This window comes from Pseudorca crassidens, chromosome 10, assembly GCF_039906515.1.
Source record: "Pseudorca crassidens isolate mPseCra1 chromosome 10, mPseCra1.hap1, whole genome shotgun sequence".
Taxonomy (NCBI): domain Eukaryota; kingdom Metazoa; phylum Chordata; class Mammalia; order Artiodactyla; family Delphinidae; genus Pseudorca; species Pseudorca crassidens.
In genome coordinates, this window is record NC_090305.1 from 69,000,125 (window position 1) to 69,016,412 (window position 16,288).

The 16,288-nt window shown below is 40.4% G+C and overlaps 1 protein-coding gene across 7 annotated transcripts in view; it reads right to left on the bottom strand.

Moving 5' to 3' along the window:
• IP6K1 (inositol hexakisphosphate kinase 1) overlaps positions 1 to 16,288 on the bottom strand; it is a 73,478-nt gene that overhangs the window by 35,841 nt on the left and 21,349 nt on the right. The window contains exon 1 of one of the 7 annotated variants that reach the window (XM_067754455.1): positions 1,875 to 1,897. The exons of the other annotated variants lie outside the window; for them this stretch is intronic. The gene's annotated coding sequence lies outside the window, so the exon portion shown is untranslated. Of the gene's footprint in view, positions 1 to 1,874; positions 1,898 to 16,288 lie in introns of those variants that run through there. 7 annotated transcript variants of the gene reach the window in all.

A 16,288-nucleotide genomic window follows, 5' to 3' on the forward strand; every position in this document is an offset into this window, starting at 1 on the left:
GCTACCAGAAAGTCCTACTTAGTCTTTTAAAAGTCTTTTAAAAGTAATTTAAACTTGATAAGACAGGAATGCTAAGTAAAATTTTGGCAATAATGTATCTTTCATTTGTTTTTTACTCTCCGATACAATCCAAGGGAAAAACAGCAAAATCACTCGTAACTGAAAAGAACACAATGGACTGATAAGTCACTCTAACAGAAAAGAACAACACATAAAGCTCTGGTTGCATAGCTCTGGACTTTATGAAAACTAATTTCTAACTATTTCAGAAATAATAAGCTAATATGGACTCTAACAGGAAAAGATACTGAAATACTCTCAAATTCAAGGACAGAAAAACCCAAAACTACAGCTGAAAACTAACATGAAAGCATGTTTGTTCTCTGAAGCATATAAAATCAAGGGAACCTAATGCTTTCCGAAATTCAGGTCGATTAGTGCTTTTACGTATGAGACTGTAGGTACTGATATAGATTAGGTATATTTATGAGGGTGAAAGAGAACAATCCTCCTTCCTTCACCCCTAAGGACTGTTTCAAGCAGATGCTCACAAACCTCTCCTTTAAGGAAGACAGAAATATAGGCATCGTTCTTGAGGTAAGTATGGCTGCCAACCTGAGCCTGCCCTTCCAATCTACCAGGAACTGGGACATCCCTCACCTAGAAACCAGAAATATGTGCAAAGGCCTAGAGCAATCTGGGAGGTTTGAAAAAAGGAGAAGGGGGAAAAGGCTTAAAGGTATCTATTTTGTTTATCCTCAGAGAAGAGGAAGGATTGTTTAGACATCTTGGTCCTATCCAGGAGCAAGGGACACAGTGGCATCCTCCTGAGGACACCAGGCTGAGAGCAAACAGGGAGGAAAGGAAACTTGGCAGGATGCCTGAGATGTGCCAGCCCATCAAGAAACAGCCAGAACAGAATTAATTTAGGACAAAGAGAGAATCTAAGTAAAATCCAGTGAACCCCTTTCCTTCTTTTACTGTATTTCTAAAGATTAGAAACTTGTGCTTCCCCAGACATATATATATATGTATATGTGTATATATATACACTTTCTTTCTTTTTTTTTTTTTTTAGTGACGATCCTTTTGAAAGTGTCTATTTCAACTTGCTCAAAAGAGTGTAAGTAAGGAGGTTTCAGGACAGAATTTTAAGAACACAGGTCCAAAGTGATATAGGGAAATCAAAACTAGAAAACACCAAAAAGGGGAAACAAAGGCACCCCATCCTTCTCACCAGAAAGAGTGTCTGCTCACAATTTGTACGGGATTATTCTTTAACAAGAATCCAAAGAAATACCCGTGCTGTGACTAGTCAGTTCAGACAAGCCATACCTGGATCAGGTAAGTCTCTGCCTAGCACAGTTAGAACTGAATACAAACATGGTCATACCTAGAAAGCACACATGTAGAAGGATAGGAGAAATGGTTCAAAAAGGAACACAAAACCAAAGAACACTTAAAATGAGACTGTCTAAAATGCTAATGTATGGAATGGGGAGCTTTCCAGACTTATTATCTCATACTACTGATCCCACTGAAGACCCAAAGCTGAAGACAGAAGCTTCTGCACAACTGAAAGATGCAAAGGAACAGTACAAGGCTTGTTCTAGCAACCTAGGTTCCTGACATGACTGGTAACTCTAGTTCCTTTTCTTTACTACCATCCTATTGCAGCTCAACTAAAAGAGAAGCTGAGCACAGTGGAGGCAAGCTGACAGGGCTGAGGCAGAAGTGAACACACCCTAAGGTGACTGGGAAACTGATGTAGACACCTCCCTACTTGAGATTTCCCCCCACCATAAAATTTTTTTTGAATAAAATCTGCTCTATTTCAGAAGAGAAACAAAAGAAAAATAATTCTTGTCACTCACCCAAATTTCAATTAGCTGTAACTCTGAGTTTATAACTGGAAGTCACTCCAGGTACAAATCTGCTACCTTGTACTAGTGATATTCACATGTGTCCTGTTAAAGAGGTAAAACATGGAAATAAAATCTCCTGTACCTAGGACAGGTGAAGTCAAAGTTCTAGTCACAGCATTGAGCTTTTCAGATTACTTGGGGGCCTCATGTAGATCCCCCACCCCCTGCCATGAAAGATGACTACTAGCTTAAAACAAGAAAATCTCCAGAGTAAGGAATTAGGCAACCATAGAATAGCTCCTGTCTTTCCTGTGACATCTCAATGATACCACACAACTGTTAGAACTCCAAAGGAGTTTTAAATCACCGAATTCTGTACTATTTAAAAGAGGCACACCAAGAGGCAATATACACCTAAAAATCAAAGATGGCTACAATCCAGAGGGCTGCCTTTGGTGGTGAAATCACATACTTAAAGGTCTTGATACTATACTACTCTGCAGATTACCTGAAACTATAATCAAAAACCAAATTCCTCAGACATGGGCACTGTATTGTGTTCAGCTGTAGTTGGGGGATACAATGAAGTGTCCACCACAAAATATAGCACTGCTGAGTTTTGCTATTTTGGGATAATCTGCGGCTACTCCCACAAAGGGGCTGAGACCAACTTAGGTTCTCCTCCAAGGACCATGTTCTTAGTATCCTATGTTCCTAACCTCCTGTGAGACCTCTCCCCTTCAAGGCCCATAAAGCATATTTCCTTATATAGTCAGACATTCAGAAAACAATGCAAGGAGATTTCAGAGCACAAATTCAACAGGTAGTCCCTCCACTTAGAACCACATACGATTCACGGCCACACTATGACATATCTGAACATCTATCCTGTGGGTAAAGATTTTATTAGCAAGTACCCAGAAGCAGATGAGCAACATGCAAAATGACAGTGAATGTGGGGAAAACCTGTAAACAGAAGAGGCAAATGACCTGTTTAATGCCTCACAAAATGCAACAGAGTTTGACTGCTCTGTCAAGACAGATTCTGTCTTCTACCTTCCAGTGAAACACCAGAATTTTAAAAGGTACTTTTAAGCACCTTTAAACATCAGAAAAGAGGGACTTCCTGGTGGTCCAGTGGTTAAGACTCCGAGCTCCCAATGCAAAGGGCCTGGGTTCGATCCGTGGTCAGGGAACTACATCCCACAACTAAGATCCTGCATGCCGCCAACTAAGATCCCGCATGCCGCAACTAAAGATCCCACACGCGGCAACGAAGATCACATGTGCCGCAACTAAGACCCGACACAGCCTAAATAAATAAATAAATGTATTTTTAAAAATCAGAAAAGAACTTCTATCTACCTCATAAATAACTCATAGTTCTAGATAGAGAAGGGACTAACTTTCACCCACACAACAACTTCCCAACTCAGGAAAGTGTAGAGATATCTCCAAAGAAACGTCACTCCTTAAGAGCATGTTCCAAATCTCTCCACTCTCTCAGCTTCCTTTCCTGACCTTCATGTGATACAAGGAACTGAACAGCGTGAACATGTAGAGAGCTCTCATGATTCTGGGAGTCAAAAACTATATTAAAAAAAAAAAAAGTGGAACTCAACCTGGAAGCAACCATCAATCCCATGATTAGTAAGTTGTGTACCCTTCAATACACCAATTCACCTTATTTTCCCTGACAAGAAGCTAGACTTGAGACTGTATGTCCTACTTTTCAGGGTGAGGTAATATATGAGAAATCAATTTAAAAATATATACTACAGGGACTTCCCTGGTGGTCTACTGGTTAAGACTCCATGCTTCCAATGCAGGGGACATGGGTTTGATTCCTGGTCAGGGAACTAAGATTCCATGCCACGTGGTGCAGCCAAAATATTAAATTAAAAAATATTAAAAATGTAATAAAATCAGTGTTCATTAAAAAATAAAAATATGTACTATACTGATGCAGCTAAAGCAATGCTAAAATTTTTCAGCTTTAAAAGTAAAAATATAAAATTAATGACTTAAGGTTCTCCTTAATAAGCTAGAAAAAGACCAAAGTAAGTAGAAGGAAGGAAATAAGATACAACGAGAACTCACTGAGAGACAGAGAGAGAGAGAGAATGAGTAACAGAGCCAAAAAAAAAAAAAAATCAATAAAGCTGATAAAAATCTCTAAAGAAACTGATCAGTGAAAAGAAAACACACAAATTACCACTATCAGGGATGAAAAACAGGGATATCACTTCAGATCCTACAGGCACTAAAAGAATAATAAGGTAATATTATGAACAACTGCATACCAATAAGTTCAACAACTTAGACAAAATGGATAAATTCCTTAAAAAATACAATTTACCAAAACTGACACAAGATTAACATAAAATCTGAATAGACCTATATCTATGAAGAAAACTGAATTTATCACAACTCTTTCCACAAAGAAAAGTCCAGACACAGATGATTTTACTAGTAAATTCTATCTAACATTTAAGGAAGAAATAACACCAATCTTGCACAAATTCTTTCAGAAAATGAGGAGAGAAAGAACACTTTCCAACTTGTTTTATGAGGTCAGGTAACCCTGATAACAAGAACTAAAAAAGAACCATAGAGAAAGAAAAAACAAATGAAAGAAAAGAAAGAAAGAAAAAAAATATATATATATAGAGACCAATATCCTTCATGAACACAGACACAAACATCCCTTTTAAAAGTTTAACAAAACAGGGACTTCCCTGGTGGCACAGTGGTTAAGAATCTGCCTGCCAATTCAGGGGACACGGGTTTGAGCCCTGGTCCGGAAAGATTCCACATGCCACGGAGCAACTAACCCGTGCACCGCAACTACTGAGCCTGCGCTCTAGAGCCCATGAGCCCCAACTACTGAGCCCATGTGCCACAACTACTGAAGCCCGTGCGCCTAGAGCCCATGCTCTGCAACAAGAGAAGCCACTGCAATGAGAAGCCCACACACCACAACAAAGAGTAGCCGCCGCTCGCCACAACTAAAGAAAGCCCGCGCGCAGCAATGAAGACCCAATGCAGCCAAAAATAAATAAATAAATAAAAGTTTAGCAAAACAAATTCAGTGACATACAGACGGAATAATATGACAAAGTGTGGGATGCAAGGCTGACTAACTATCTGTAGAATCAATCAATGTAATCCATCATATTAACAGAAGAAAGGAATAAAACCATACAGGAAGACACTCAACAAAATTCAACACCCACTCATAATTTAAAACTCTCACAAATAAAAATTTGAAAAAAACTTCCTCACCTGCTCAAGAGCATTTATGAAAAACCTGCTAAAGAGCATTTATGAAAACCCCCAAAAAACTATAGCTGACATCACAGTCAATGTGAAATCCTGAACATTTCCCTCATATAATCAAAATAAGACAAAGATGTCCATTCTCACCATTTCTATTCAACATTTTATCAGTCAGTATAGTAAAGCAAGAAAATTTTTTTTAAAGCATAAAGACCAGAAGAAAACAAGACTTTCTCTATCCATAGATAACCTAATAGCAATACTTTATACATAAAATACATAGAAAATACTTAGCTATCTACAAACAACTTCTGAAACTACTATGTGAATTTCACAAGATCATAGGATACAAGGTCAATATACAAAAGCCAATTATATTTTTCTATGCTAGCAGCAAACAATTAGAAATTAAAAGACAATTTAGTGGATTAATTTCATATAAGACGGTAGAGAAGGAGGCTTCAGGAATCCATCCCTTCACCCAAACAACTAATGAGCTGGCAGAAACTGTCTGAAGTAACTTTTGGAACTCTGGAGTCTAGCTGGAAAACATGAAACTTCCAAGGTAGAGCTTGATGAAGAGGCTGGTGAATACTGGTAAATTTAAGCCTTTTGTGTAGCACCTACCCAACCCCCAGCCTCACAGCAAGCAACAGTGGCATGGCTACCTTCATTCCGGATATAGCTTGCTGGAGGCTAGGGTGGACACAATAAAGATCTTGTCCTCCAAATATTGGGGTTGTGTGTTCTGACTGATGACGGCTGCTTTTGATCACTGAGGAGCAGGCAGAGGCTGGTGACCATTGTTCCAACACCCACAAGCTGAAGCAGCTTCCAGGAGAGTTAAGAGAACAGTACTTGTTTTCATTTTTCCCCCTTTTGGGAGCCAGACATTTAAGGAAATCTTTGTCAGGTCACTGTATAACTGCAGATATAACTGAACAGAAACTTCAATTATCACATACAATAAGGAATACACATTTCGAAAATTTATCTGTAAAAGTCACAAATGGAAGGCTCTCACACTCAATGAGCAAAAACTAGCAACACCTGAGGAGTGGGAAAGTTAGACTGCTAAAGTTACCACAACAGGGACTTCCCTGGTGGCGCACTGGTTAAAGACTCCATGCTCCCAATGCAGGGGGCCTGGGTTCAATCCTGGGATCTAGTCAAGGAACTAGATCCCACATGCATGTCACAATTAAGATTTAGCATGCCACAACTAAGGAGCCCACCACCCGCAACTAAGGAGCTCACTGGCCGCAACTAAGGAGACCACCTGCTGCAACAAAGACTGGCACAACCAAATAGACAAATAAATAAAAAATAATACTTTTTTATTAAAAAAATTAATAAAGTTACCACAACATAATACTCAAATGTTGTTTTACTCAAATGTCGTTTTAACAAAAAATTTAAAAACATACTAAGAAACAGAAAATCAATGCCTGATCACAGGAAAAGGAGAATCTGACAAAAAATACAAAACACCGTGGCCTCCCACCTTCTGAGACAGCCTACACTCTGTCTGTGAAGGGTGTTTCTCCCTTTGCTGCCCTCACTTTCCAAGACAACCCCATGCCCTGGGGCCGCTCTTGCCTTTTGAGATGGACTGTATTCTGTCTACAGAATTTGTATCTCTAAATAGATCTACTTCTTACCAACAAAACAAAACAAAACAAAAGGGCTTCCCTGGTGGCGCAGTGGTTGAGAGTCCGCTTGCCATGCAGAGGACGCGGGTTCGTGCCCTGGTCCGCGAAGACCCCACATGCTGTGGAGCAACTAAGCCCTTGCGCCACAACTACTGAGCCTGCACTCTAGAGCCCATGAGCCACAACTACTGAAGCCCACACACCTAGAGGCCGTGCTCCACAACAAGAGAAGCCACCGCAATTAGAAGCCCAGGCACCGCAACGAAGAGTAGCCCCAGCTCGCCGGAACTAGAGAAAGCCCGCACAGCAATGAGGACCCAATGCAGCCAAAAATAAATAAATTAAATAAATAAATTAGAAAAAAAAGAAAAGAAAAAGTCACTAGAGGGATTCAACAGCAGATCTGAGCACACATAAGGAATATCAGTGTACCAGAAGGTAAAACAACTGAAATTATTACACGAGAGGCAAAAAGAAAAAAGAATAAGTAAAAGTAAAGAGTTTGAGGGACCTGTGGGACACTCCCAAATGTAACAATATCTACATTTTAGAAATTCCAAAAAGAGGAAATAAAAGGGAAAAAAAATATTTGAAGAAATAATGGCCCCAAACTTTCTAGATCTCAGGAAAGACATGAGTATATATGTGCAAGAAGCCTAATGAAGCGTAAGTGGGATCAACTCAAAGATTCACACCACACCAAGACACATAAAACAAAAACACACTATAAAACTGTTGAAACCCAAAGACAACGAGAGAATATTTAGAGCAGCAAGACAGAAGCAACTGGTAATGTACAAGAGAACTTCAATAAGATTAGCAGCTGATTTCTCCTCAGAATCCTCCAGAAGGCAGTATTTAAAATCCTGAAAGAAGAAAACTGTCAACCAAGAACTCTATACCTGGATAAACTATCCTTCAGGAATGAAGGGAGGGGCTTCCCTGATGGCACAGTGGTTAAGAATCCACCTGCCAATGCAGCGGACACGGGTTCGAGCCCTGGTCCAGGAAGATCCCACGTGTCATGGAGCAACTAAGCCTGTGTGCCACAACTACTGAGCCTGTGCTCTAGAGCCCACGAACCACAACTACTGAGCTCGCATGCCACAACTACTGAAGCCCATGCACCAACAGCCCGTGCTCTGCAACACGAGAAACCACCGCAATGAGAAGCCTGCACACCACAACGAAAGAGTAGCCCCCACTCACCACAACTAGAGAAAGCCCGCGCACAGCAATGAAGACCCAACGCAGCCATAAATTAATTAATTAATTAATTTTAAAAAAAAGAATGAAGGGAAAATTAAGATATTTCCAAATAACAAAAACTGAAGGTGTATGTTACCAGTGGACTTGTCCTATAAGAAATGCTAAAGGGAGTCCTTCAGGCTAAAATGAAAGGACAACTCAAAGCCATTAAGAAAAAAATATACACCACTGGTAAACATGACTACATAGATAAACATAAAAGCCAGTATTATTGTATATTTGGTATGGTTTGTAATTTCTCTCTTCTTCCTAAATGATTTAGCAGACAAATGCGTAAAACTTATAAATCTACGTTAATAGGCATACAATGTATAAAGATGTAATCTTATAAATATATGTACACATAAATAAATAAAAAGAGGGAGGGATAGAGGTGTATAAGGGCAGAATGTTTGTATAAACTAACTAGGTTGTTATCAGTTTAAGATGTAAATTTTAATCCCCAAGATAATCACTAATAAAATAACTTTAAAACATACAGAAAAACAGAGAATCAAAATGATTCACTACAAAATAAAATCAACTAAATTCTAAAAAAGATGGTAATGGAGGAACTGAGGAACAAAAACATGCAAGACACACAGAAAACAAAAAGATAAATGAAAGTTAACTCCTTCTTGATAGGTAATCACAATAAATGTAAACGGACTAAACTCTCCTACTGAAAGGCAGAGATTAGTGGAAAGGACTTTAAAAAAATATCAATCCATCTATATGTTGCTTACAACAGATTCACATTAGATATGAAGACATAAAGAGGTTGACAGTAAAAGGATGGAAAAAGATATTCCATGCAAATCTTAATCAAAGGAGAGCTGAGGTGGCTCTACTAATAGCAGATAAAATAGACTTGAAATTATAAAAGGTTACAAGACACAAAGGATATTAAATATTGACAAAAAGTTAGATATAGCAAGAAGAAATAACAATTATACATGCACATAACAGAGCCACAAAATGTGTTTTTGGGAAAACGAGTATAGTAGTCTTGTTCAGGCTTCAGAGGCATAAGTAGGCCTCTGACTGACTTGTGACCCTGCCTGGACTGCGTGACTGCTTGCACACCTAACAATTGTTACCAACGAGTCAAGTAACAATTATGATAAGAAAGGGAGTGGGTTTTGGAATTTCTTGAGCCCTGGGGACCTGGCCAGTCCCCGGGGTCTGGAAAATCTTGTGACTCAAGCAGTGAAACCAACAGCATTGTTACAGTTACATCAGAGCTTCATTTCTGCACACAAACTGATGATATCAGTTTGTGGCCTGGGATTATAAATGGAAGCCCCCAGAGCTGCAATCTGAAGTCTCACCTGTGGGGTGGACGCACCACCCAGGACCCTTCCCCACTGGGACTCCAGATTGCTATTACTCGGAACTTCTCAGCTGCTGTTTGAATCTGGATGTAGGTGTCGGCCCAATCTGGTGATGTACACTGTTATATCTCTCGAATACTTTTATTCATCCTCTTCTAATGACTGTATATTGAACTTAAGTAATCTTCTATTAAAAAATTAATTAAATCTGTTCAGTTGTGTGAGATGAGTGGTTATTTTGCCAGCAAACCCAACGAACCCTGAAACTGAAAGCAGGTTTTTGGCAAAACATTAAATTGGCGCTGTGAGCAGGATTCGTACAGCAAAATGCCTCTCTTTAAAAAGAAAGAAGTTAGTTAATCAGGTTTTTATTCCAGGATGGGACGAGCTCCCTTACAGCTCATTAGTGGCAGAGTGGGGCATATCGACTGGACTGTGTGAGAACTGGAGATCTAAATCTAAGCGAGCCGAACCTTTGGATGTGACTATTTATAGCTCACACTGATAGAGAAAGGGCAAGAATGTACCACACAGGTTGGATCCTCCTTTCTGCCTATCGTAAGGTGCATTAAGCTAAGCAGAAACTGGTTGAAGAGAAAGCTCAATTGGAAAAAGATCTGTGTGACTTACAAGGACGACTGTCCATGATTCAATGCCAAATTTATATTCTAGCTGATTAGGTTTCCACTTTCCAGTCGGTAGCCGAAAAAGCCACTGTTAAAGTTGCCCAAGCCACATATCGAAAGTGGCGGGGCAAAGTAAAATAAAAGGTACATCTGGCTATAGCTAAAGCTGGAGTAGACTGGGACCCAGATACGTGGGACGGAGGTATCTGGGATGATAGCTCACAATCAGAATCTGATGAAAATGATGATTTGGGATGGAAGTCAGCCCCACAGTCAAAGGAAGAACTGAAACCGCCTGACTTTAAGACACAGCAAGCTTGGCAGCGTAAAATGGAAACTGATGCTCAGAGGAATACAATAAAAAAAGATACTCTGGAGGATTATACTCAGCATGAGATTAACGATATTTTAAGACAGTTAACTGAAAGGTCAGGAGAGCCTTTAATTACTTGGGCAGTTAGTACCTATGATGCAGGGGCCGCTGGAATATTAACTGATGATGGAGATGCTCATAAATTTGGCACCATTAGCAATGAGTCTTTTGTGCAACAGGCTGTTAGAGATAAAGCTAATCGCCCAGTAGATTCCAATCTATTGGAAATAGTCGCTGAAGGGTGCCTTAAGAAATATCCTATAGAATCTGCTTGGCCTGGAAGGGACCGTCCCTGGTACACTCTTAAAGACTGTGTCCAGAGACTAAAGGAAGATGCTATGAAAGGTGCTATTTTTATTGTACATCTAGATAACATGTCTGACATTCCCCTGACTGTACAAATGAGAAATAAAGTTTTTAAAACTGCTCCTCCTACTTACAAGCATGTAATTGTGACTCTCCTGCTAAATGAGACAGGTAATCCCATCTCCAAAGTCATTAAATAAAGTACAACAATTGGGAGACTTGGGAGAGTGGAACTTTGAAAAGAAAGAAGAAGATAAAGAAAGAGCAAGACAAGCAGACAGGATATCTGGAAAGGACACGTTCCTGGCCCTTATTACAAATGGGGTCCCAAAAGACTGAAGGAATAACTACAAAGGAATTATGGGAAATATTTTTTTTTTTTTTAAAAAGAAAGGGACCAAGAGACTTTTTTTTTTTTTTTTGGCGGTACATGGGCCTCTCACTGCTGTGGCCTCTCCCGTTGCGGAGCACAGGCTCCCGACGCGCAGGCTCAGCGGCCATGGCTTACGGGCCCAGCCGCTCTGCGGCATGTGGGATCCTCCCTGACCGGGTCACGAACCTGTGTCCCCTGCATCGGCAGGCGGACTCTCAAACACTGCGCCACCAGGGAAGCCCAAGACATTTTAAATCTCAAGCAGAAACTATGAGAGATCTGTCTCTCTGGGTATATGTGTATGTCTCAGTATGTGTCTTTCTCTTTGGATAATATTACTGAGGTTAATTTATAAATGAGCTCTATTTAAATGGCTTAAAGCAAAGTAAGTGCTTACAAATCAAACAATTCGAAATACAAGAGAAATTAAGCTACATGAATTTTAGGTTCATGTGAAATGGGAAATAGTCAGTATTAAATTAATACCTGGTATTAATGTTTGTTAATCTAATTAATATAGACATGTGTTAGGAGTCATCAACATTAAGTGTAATGCTTTTATTGTGCCTAGGTTTAATATAAGCTACATAAAATCTTGTTATATTTGTTACAGATTTGTCAGCAAGTAAAGTAATTTGATGTGAAGAAACTTTTAAGAAAATGTAAATGAGATAAGAGCTGTTAGATAAACTCTATTAAGAATAATTATGCTTGGGGCTTCCCTGGTGGCACAGTGGTTGAGAGTCCGCCTGCCGATGCAGGGGACACGGGTTCGTGCCCCGGTCCGGGAAGATCCCACATGCCGCGGAGCAGCTGGGCCCGTGAGCCATGGCCGCTGAGCTTGTGCGTCCGGAGCCTGTGCTCCGCAACGGGAGAAGCCACAACAGTGAGAGGTCCACGTACCGCAAAAAAAAAAAAAAAAAATTATGCTTTAGGAATGTGTATCTAAAATAGTCTCTCCAGATTCTGTTAACTTGAAATTCTAGAGTTATGCTAAATTAAGTGATGGAAGCTTGTTGAATAGCTAGGTCATTCCCAAATAACATAAGATACTGAAACATTAATTACTGAACACTGGCTTCCTTTTACAGAGAAACAAAAGATACTTAGGACTATTAATGAATACATTTGGTGCCACGTTCTCTAAAGAAAATAAATGTTTTTAGAAAATATCACTGGTGGGCTTCCCTGGTGGCGCAGTGGTTGAGAGTCCGCCTGCCGATGCAGGGGACGCAGGTTCGTGCCCCGGTCCGCGAGGATCCCGCATGCCGCGGAGCGGCTGGGCCCGTGAGCCATGGCTGCTGAGCCTGCGCGTCCGGAGCCTGTGCTCCGCAACGGGAGAGGCCACAGCAGTGAGAGGCCCGTGTACCGGAAAAAAAAAAAAAAAAAAAGAATAAATCACTGGTATTTATGTTCACCAATCTACAGAATGCTAATGTAAAGGACAGTTCATAATTACTTACTTCTTAGTTTTCACAAGAAATTAAGGTTTTAAGAGCTGAGGATTCTAATTTAAACATGTAATTAAAGCTAATAAAAATAATAAAGGAAACATTTCAGTGTATAGTAGGAAAGTAGGATGTGTTGTCAGTAAATAAGGTATGAGGAATGGAATTACATTTTATTAAGGGAAAAGGAAGTAGGTCTGACCTATAGCTGGCTAGTTCTTTCTTTCTTTTCTTTTTTTTTTTTTTTTTTGTGGTACGCAGACCTCTCACTGTTGTGGCCTCCCCTGTTGCAGAGCACAGGCTCCGGACGCGCAGGCTCAGCGGCCATGGCTCACGGGCCCAGCTGCTCCGCGGCATGCGGGATCCTCGCGGACCGGGGCACGAACCTGCGTCCCCTGCATCGGCAGGCGGACTCTCAACCACTGTGCCACCAGGGAAGCCCCTAGCTGGCTATTTCTGAATGGGAATATAAAGTGATGGATATAGAAACTGATAAAAAAAGTTTTGTGGAAAGTGGACCCCAAGAAAAGAGTTTTGTGCATGGTCAGAACTGACAAAGTTTAAAATAAATTTAACTGAGTAAATGAATTTTAAAAGTAAGCAGGTGTAAAACTTGAATTTGGCTTTTCTCTCTCTTAAGAGGACAAGATTTCTTAATATGTTGAACTGCCTTTGATAACAAATTTTAAGTTTTCTTACCTTTTAAGTGATCTGTTCTATATTTGCCTTTGAAATCTTATATTGTTACTTTGGTAAAGTAAATAAGTATTAATTCACAATGATCTATGAAGATTATGGCACACGTAGATAAAGCTCATTCCCCTTCTTAAAAAAAAAAATTAACCCCTCATTGTCAGACTTTTGCTATCCTGTTGTCCTCATAACATGGCAACGGTCTACTCCTAAGTCAGAAAATTTAAAATGGGTAAACAATAGCTGTAAATCAAACAGTCAGGGTTATGGGAAATCCAAGACGGTCCCTTGGCTTTTCCTGGCTCCCTGACAAACCTCATTCTTTATTTGATGGGATAAAGCCTTCCCTGGCAGCAGGGTTAATGCCCTCACAATGAAAAAGAAAAAAACTATGTTTCACTGAATATTAAATTCTAGTTTTGTTAATTGAGGTCTGTGTTTACCAAGATTCACTTCCGAGATAGTTCCTCGTTGTTATGTTTTACTGGTAAAAAGTTTAATTGAATTATTCTAAAGCTTATCTCAGTAGTCTATCTTTGAATGGAGATCAGACGCCCCGTGACCTACAACCAGGGCACACAGAATTACATATGTCAATCAATGAACTGTATACTAATTGGAGCTTATGACAAAAACAGCAAGGCAAAAGAGTACCTCTGGGTTTTTGGAACAGAAAATTCCCAGAAGCCGGAAAGAACTATACTACCTTCGAAAAACAGCTACTGGCGGGCTTCCCTGGTGGCACAGTGGATAAGAATCTACCTGCCAATGCAGGGGACACAGGTTCGATCCCTAGCCCAGGAAGATCCCACATGCTGTGTAGCAACTATGCCCGTGCACCACAACTACTGAGCCTGCACTCTAGAGCCTGCGAGCCACACTACTGAAGCCTGCGTGCCTAGAGCCCGTGCTCCGCAACGAGAAACCACCACAACGAGTAGCCCGCGCTTGCCACAACTAGAGAAAGCCCGCACACAGCCCACACAAAGACCCAACGCAGCCAAAAATAAATAAATTAATAAAAAGAAAAACAGCTACTAGAATGTTACTGGGCTCTGATACCAAACAACTGACTGTAGATCACACAATTATATTGAGACCCCAAGTGCCCATTATGTAATGGATTTTAAGCTCACCAAAGACCCACAGAATTGGGCAAGCCCAAGAGTCTACTATAGTCAAACGGAAATGGTATATACAGGACTGGGCCAAACCAGGCCCACAGGGTGCCGCTGTTTTACATGCAAGGATTTCTAAAATTCCAATTGAAGGTCTTGAGCAAGAAGCTATGATTAGGGCTTCCCTGGTGGCACAGTGGTTATGAATCCGCCTGCCAACGCAGGGGACACAGGTTCGATCCCTGGTCCAGGAAAATCCCACATGCTTTGGAGCAACTAAGCCCGTGTGCCATAACTACTAAGTCTGTGCTCTAGAACCTGCGAGCCACAACTACTGAAGCCCACGCGCTGCCCGTGCGCCTAGAGCCCGTGCTCCGCAACAAAAGACACTGCAATGAGAAGCCCACGCACCGCAATGAAGAGTAGCCCCCACTCTCTGCAACTAGAGAAAGCCCGCGCGCAGCAACGAAGACCCAACGCAGCCAAAAATAATTAATTAATTTAAAAACAAGAGGCTATGATTAAACCCGAGTTAACCGAGTCGCCTGTAAAATGGGGAAAGCCCCTTTGACTCTTTAACTGAGAAAGAAAAGAAACATGCCTGGTTTACAGATGGCTCAGCAAAATATATAGGATCTGTTCATTACTGGAAAGCAGTAGCCTACAACCCAGTCACAACTGAACTGTTAACACTTGAGAGGGAAAAAGCAGTCAATTTGCTGAACTATATACAGTATATCAGGTTCTGAAAAAGAAACTTAACAGAATGTCCTATTTATACTGATTCCTGGTCTGTGGCCAATGGATTAGCAACTTGGCTTCCAACGTGGGTTAAAAATAATTGGCAAATTCATTCAAAAGAGTTGTGGGGGAAAGAATTATGGGTGGATATTTAGGAAACTGTCCAGAAAACTAATGTTTCAGTTTTTCATGTAGACGCTCATAGTACTCCCATTCCACGGAATGATGGTATAATTCAATTACAGATGAACAAAATCAGATCCAGACGATGGAAGTCGACCCACACTCTAGTGAATTCAAAGGTTTGGCACTTTGGGCACATGAAAAATGTGGCCATCTGGGAGAAAAAGCTACATACAGGTGGGCTCAGGATCAAAGTACTTCCTTGACTATGGATCTCATTAAGCCTGTTATTTTACAATGTCCAATCTGCCAACATGTTAAACACAGGAGCTTGTCACAACTAATAAAAGGACAATTGGCACGTGGCAAACTGCCTGGGCAGATATGGCAAATTGATTACACTGGCCCATTAATCTGTGATAAAGGCTGCCAATATGTGTGCACTGCAGTGGACACCTGTTCTGGATACTCGGTGGCCATTCCATGTGGAAAAGCCAATCAAACTAACACTATTAAAACATTAGAAATAATTAATTTGTACTATGGTGTTCCACTCCAAATACAAAGTGGTAACGGGTAACTTTCAAAGGTGAATTTGCCCAGGAACATAATACACAATAGATTTTTCATATTCCATATTATCCTCAAGCTGCTGGTTTAACTGAAAGAATGAATGGATTGCTAAAGGAATAAGTGATTAAATTGGGACAGGGTTCTTATAAAAATTGGAGGACTAACTTAAATGCTGCCTTAAATATTCTGAACAATCGTCCAGTTGGGTTTAATGAGAATGACTCTACCAAATCTACAAATTCATAGGATGGATTTCCATCCAGAGATAATTGAATATTGGGAAATTTTACCTGGAGCATTAGCTCCTTTTCGAGCCTCTCCTGAGGCAGCAGGCCTCCATTTGCATTCTATGACTGAGCAGAGGCTTACTAAGAGAATGATTTTTACTATATCAATTAGCATTGGTATGAAAATGCCTCCTGGACATTTTGGGCTAATTAAGAAATGCTCTAGCTTAGCCCTTAGGGGCATCTGTGTCCAAGGAGGAGTGACTGACCCTGAACTATCAAGGAGAAATTAAAGTGATTTTACAAAAT